Genomic DNA, 5,765 nt, shown 5'->3' with positions numbered 1-5,765 from the left:
TTCTTCTGTTCCTCTCCCCTCCCCCTCCCTTCCTATTCACCCTCCTTTACTAAGATCCCTCCCTCTTCCTCCTTCTTCTGTTCCTCTCCCCTCCCCCTCCCTTCCTATTCACCCTCCTTTACTAAGATCCCTCCCTCTTCCTCCTTCTTCTGTTCCTCTCCCCTCCCCCTCCCTTCCTATTCACCCTCCTTTACTAAGATCCCTCCCTCTTCCTCCTTCTTCTGTTCCTCTCCCCTCCCCCTCCCTTCCTATTCACCCTCCTTTACTAAGATCCCTATCTCTTCCTCCTTCTTCTGTTCCCCTCCCCCTCCCTTCCTATTCACCCTCCTTTACTAAGATCCCTCCCTCTTCCTCCTTCTTCTGTTCCTCTCCCCTCCCCCTCCCTTCCTATTCACCCTCCTTTACTAAGATCCCTCCCTCTTCCTCCTTCTTCTGTTCCTCTCCCCTCCCCCTCCCTTCCTAATTACCCTCCTTTACTAAGATCCCTCCCTCTTCCTCCTTCTTCTGTTCCCCTCCCCCTCCCTTCCTATTCACCCTCCTTTACTAAGATCCCTCCTTCTTCTGTTCCTCTCCCCTCCCCCACCCTTCCTATTCACCCTCCTTTACTAAGATCCCTCCCTCTTCCTCCTTCTTCTGTTCCTCTCCCCTCCCCCTCCCTTCCTATTCACCCTCCTTTACTAAGATCCCTCCCTCTTCCTCCTTCTTCTGTTCCCCTCCCCCCATGCTCCCATTTTTTCCTAGTGATCCCCCAACGCCAACTTGGTCCTTATGTGCAAGAAATGAATGGTGTGACTGGAATGAGGTTCCTTCAATCTGAAGTCCCATGACAGTGAGTGGACTTTTATATCTTTCTATGGTCATCTGATTTATGGTCTCCTAGTAATATGGAGACATCCAAGCCATGTATAGATGGTCTCGGTGGTCCCTGTAGAAATCCTTATATATGGACATTTGTGCATTATTAACCACCTCAGTACCCGACACTTTCACCCCCTTCCTGCCCAGGCCAATTTTCAGATTTCAGTGCTGCCACACTTTGAATGACAATTACTCAGTCATACAACACTGTACCCAAATGGCATTTTTATCATTTTTTTGTGACCGTCGGCCTGGCCCAGTTGACTTTCTGCCTTGGTTTTCTTTATGGCTACTCCCTGCCTCAGTCCCGGGGGCGACCACTCATGCCAGACCACCGTTCAATCCCACCCTTGGAGCTGACCTTATTCTTTGGGCTACTTTGTAAGTAGGAAAGGAATTGTCCTTTTTTCATCTCTAGGATAGAATGCATAGCTAGCTACCAAATGTATCCATTATTCCATTACTTTATAGTTTAACCCATGCAGCCAACTCTTGACGAGTGGCAAAAGGCCATGAAACGCGTTAGGTGTTCATCCAGGGATGCCAAGCCACGCTAGCTCCAATAATTCTAACCAATCGTGTTTTCTATCGGTATTTATTATGTGAATTATATATATATTATATTTCTTCTATGTTTTATCTGTATTTATTTGTTCTTTGCTATGAAATGTAATGTCTGTCACAAATCATGTTTAGTGATCAACTCTGTATTAATAAATGAATTATTATTATATCAACTTATGTAGATTTTTTATGATTGTATTTTTACATCATAAATGCGTTCTTATATTATATTATTGAATGATGTTTCCTAATATCACTATCATGAAGCCCCCCCAGGGGATTGTGACATTCAAGTTATTTACATTCCATACACATTATCAGATACACCCACATGCCTCCATCAAAGTCCCAACCTACCTCTCCCTTCCTTCTTACATATATATGCCGGGATGGAGGCATGCCGGGGCGTAGCTCTAGGTATAGACAGCTCATACCCATTTTCTAGCTGTTTTATTAGCTATACATTTGTTGTGACCTTGTGTTCTGTGTCTTTAAGACTTTTCTATATGTAATAAAACTATCTTTGTTAAACAATTGGTTATATAAGAACTGTATATATGTTTTCTTACTTTTTTTGTGTTATATTTGAACTTCTGTGGTAGCTCTGTAAGGTATTTTACAGGCGTGACTACTATGAGACATTTCTTGGGGCTGCAGTTCCTCTCATCTCCACAAGGTGGTGATCTCACTCATATCCAGACAGGAAGATTCTATGGAATGCAGACAGGAAGTGATGTCATTACAGACAGGAAGTAATCTGGAATAAAGACAAGACGTTCCATGAGGCAGGAAAGAGGAGACATTGCTGGAAGTAACAGCAGAGGAGGTAATAAGATCTTATTTCCTATTTACACCCACAGAGGTCACCTCCCCCGATCACTTCCAGCAGCCCCCAGTGAGGGGCTTCGTTCTCTGTGACCCCAAACATGGCACAATGCAGCCACTGAGATTCCCAAGTGATGACAAAGGCTGAGGTGAGGGGCATGAATGGGGGGAGGGGGTCTGAACCGGGGTGCCAGTCAGAGGGGGTTATGGGTGGGGTTAGGGTTGCCACTTTTTCTTTATGCCAAACCCGAACGATTTAGAGGCGCACAGTATATATAGTTTTAGTATACACTATAGGATTGTAACAGACCTGGTACACCTTTGGGAACTCCAAAGAGAATAGTAATGTGGCGCACATAGTGCCCCCTCACCCTCCTGTCATGTTCTGTCCTGAGCCACATTCCTGTCTGAATATTGTGTCCGGGTTTCAGGTGGACTGAAACCTGGACACATGATTCAAAACCCGGACTATCCGGGTGAATCCTGGACAGTTGGCAACCCTAGCAGAGGTGGCAGAGGTATGAGATGAGGAGGATGGATAGGAATAGGTGGGACAGATGAAGGGACAATAATAATATAGGCATCCCTGGAAGGGGCACATAGGTGTTGGGGGAGATGGGGGCAGAAGGCTGGGCAGAAACTCCAGAGAGCAGCTGGCAGATTTAGGAGAGAAGTTTGAGATGTGCAGAGAGTTGGTCCTGTCCCCCACACATCTCAAGGGCCACACACACACCAAGGACCCCCACATACAGGCACTCATCAGGCCCTGGGAGCTGCAGCTGGCATCAGTGACGGGTCCCTCAGAGCCGGCACAGGGCACAGCCCAGTATGGAGAACTTTGATCTTGTGTCTGGGGGAGGAGTTGGCTGATGTTGGATGGCGCTGTGCCCATGTTGGGAGCAGATCAGACACAGCAAGGGGGCTCTGCAAAGGCTGAATGTGCTGCACACTCTGTTCTTGGCCATCCTAATTGGCGATCACCAGGGGAGCCTCCCCTGATCCTGGGACCCTTTACTCCAACAGCAAGATCCTTCCCTGCTGTCTCAGTCCCCCCCCCCCCTGCATTCGCGGAATGCCAGGGTCACAGGTGTGACCTTTCTGACTGTAATAGTTCTGCCACTGGTTCTGAGTAAACTAGAGGAGCTGAGGGGTCTCTGAGGTGGTAGTGGGACTAAGGGATTCTGGGAGCCTCTGAGCGTTTACTTCATCTGAAGGGCTCTGGGACCCCTGGGGAGGAAGTGCAGATGAAGTACTTTGAGGGCCTCCTAGGAAGTAATAGGACTGAACAACTCTGAGAGGTTAGTGGGGCTGAAGGGCTGTGGGGGCTCTGAGGGGGTAGTCAGGCTGCAAGGCCCTGAGGTAAGAGGGGGCTTTTGGGCTCATAGGGGCTCTTGGTCTCTGATGGTCCCCCCACCCCACCTGCACTTACTTTTCTGACCTTTTTATAGAACTCCTGCCAGCAAATGTAGGAAGCCTTCACCTCTCCATCTCACTGGTCAAGGAAAATGTTCCAGAACACAAAATAGACTAAGAGAACAAATCCCTCCCCCTGTTGTCTTCCTCCTACCCACACTGAGTTGCTATTGGAGAGTACAGAACAGACTCCTCCCCCACAGTTCTGTACTTCATATCAGAATCCTCCTGCTATCCAATCCAATCCCTTCTCTTACTGCAGACAGTGACATCACTCCTGTCAGTCAGCAGGCTGCCGGAGATTGGAGGCTTGCAGCCGGAGTTCTGGCAATTATCCTGATTAGCCGTTCCCCTTCCTGGACATCATGATGACCTAATATTGTCCTCACAGCACGGCCTCAGAGCAAACGCGTCAAAGAAAGGAGCCTATTTATCATTCCTTGTCTGCAGATCTAAAACTAATCAAAACCAATTCAGAAACCAAACAAACCCAACAGAGAAAAGAGAATTTCTGATCTGGTAAGACAAGAGGGTCCCAGCATCCAAAAAAAATCAGATGCTAAACCGTCCAGACTAAATATGTTCTCATGGAGGCAGTAGTTCCTAAATATCCAGCGACCCTCCTAATACCCCCCCCCCCTCACATCCACATCCTATTATTGTGTGACCAATACCATCCAAATAATTCTTACTTTCATTTCCCAAAGATATTCATCTACAAGGAGACCTGTATAGATCAAAAGACGGGACCAATGAGGATGGAGGAGGACCGGAGTCACATGACTGAGCAGATACTAAACCTCATCCTGGAGATCGTCTACCTGCTGACCGGAGAGGTGAGGAGGATTCTGGGAGGTCACATGACATCACTCTTATCTCTATTAATAAAACACAGACCTGACCGGAGAGGTGAGGAGGATTCTGGGAGGCCACATGACATCACTCTTATCTCTATTAATAAAACACAGACCTGACCGGAGAGGTGAGGAGGATTCTGGGAGGTCACATGACATCACTCTTATCTCTATTAATAATACACAGACCTGACCGGAGAGGTGAGGAGGATTCTGGGAGGTCACATGACATCACTCTTATCTCTATTCATAAAACAGACCTGACCGGAGAGGTGAGGAGGATTCTGGGAGGTCACATGACACCACTCTTATCTCTATTAATAAAACACAGACCTGACCGGAGAGGTGAGGAGGATTCTGGGATTCTAACATGATATTCCTATTGGTTCCTCAATACAGAGATTTCCTCTTGTGAAGTCAGGTGATCACATGACCATCACAGTGCCTCCATGTGACTCCCTAAAACCTGAGAGACACAACATGGAGGAGAAGATTCTAAAAGTCACCAAGAAGATGATGGAGCTGCTGACAGGAGAGGTGAGGAGGATTCTGGGACATTATCCAGTAACAGACAAGGGGTGTGTCTGGATGGTGACTGTATCATTGTGTGTGTCAGGTTCCTATAAGGTGTCAGGATGTCACTGTCTATTTCTCCATGGAGGAGTGGGAGTATTTAGAAGGACACAAGGATCTCTACAAGGACGTCATGATGGACAATCAGCAGAATTTGAGTTTTGTGAAGAATGTAAGGAAGGAATTTCCCTGGAATGAGACGATATTGAACCTCACCCTGGAGATCCTCAGCCTGCTGACTGGAGAGGTGAATGTAATGAAGGGTTAAATCCGCTGTACACTGGGATGTATTCAGAGTCACTTTAAGTCTTCTGATGTTCTGCTGATCAATAACGACATCCACACAAGTACTATGAATACATGAAGAGTACGTACTCTATGATATTTGGTTATAGCACAAGATGGCGGCATTGGGTATAGGAGAGAACAATTCCAGGTTTAGTCCAATCAGTGAGACCGATGATTACCAGCATGTCACGCCCACTGACCACTAAATCCATGGGTAACATTTCCTGGTGGGTCAGTGAGCCTTACTAGTAAAACATTAGTGACTCTATTATATGACTTCTCGAAGGATCTATAAATCTGACCACATTGTAATCATATCATTGGATGGAGATGTCTGTTCTTTGCTGAATCGGGAACATTGTGACCAATCCCTGGAGAATAATATTAGAA

General features: G+C 46.7%; 1 long non-coding RNA gene across 1 annotated transcript; it reads left to right on the top strand.

The window, feature by feature from the left end:
- Positions 1-2,056: 2,056 nt before the first annotated feature.
- LOC120935821 lies at positions 2,057-4,953 on the top strand. The gene is made up of 3 exons (XR_005748518.1): positions 2,057-2,396; positions 4,368-4,496; positions 4,914-4,953. It is a non-coding gene; the product is annotated as an uncharacterized LOC120935821 (long non-coding RNA).
- The last annotated feature ends 812 nt before the right edge of the window (positions 4,954-5,765 follow it).

Source organism: Rana temporaria, chromosome 4, assembly GCF_905171775.1.
Source record: "Rana temporaria chromosome 4, aRanTem1.1, whole genome shotgun sequence".
NCBI lineage: Eukaryota > Metazoa > Chordata > Amphibia > Anura > Ranidae > Rana > Rana temporaria.
The sequence above is the reverse complement of the archived record's forward strand: the minus strand, read 5'-3'. Positions and strand labels throughout refer to the sequence as shown.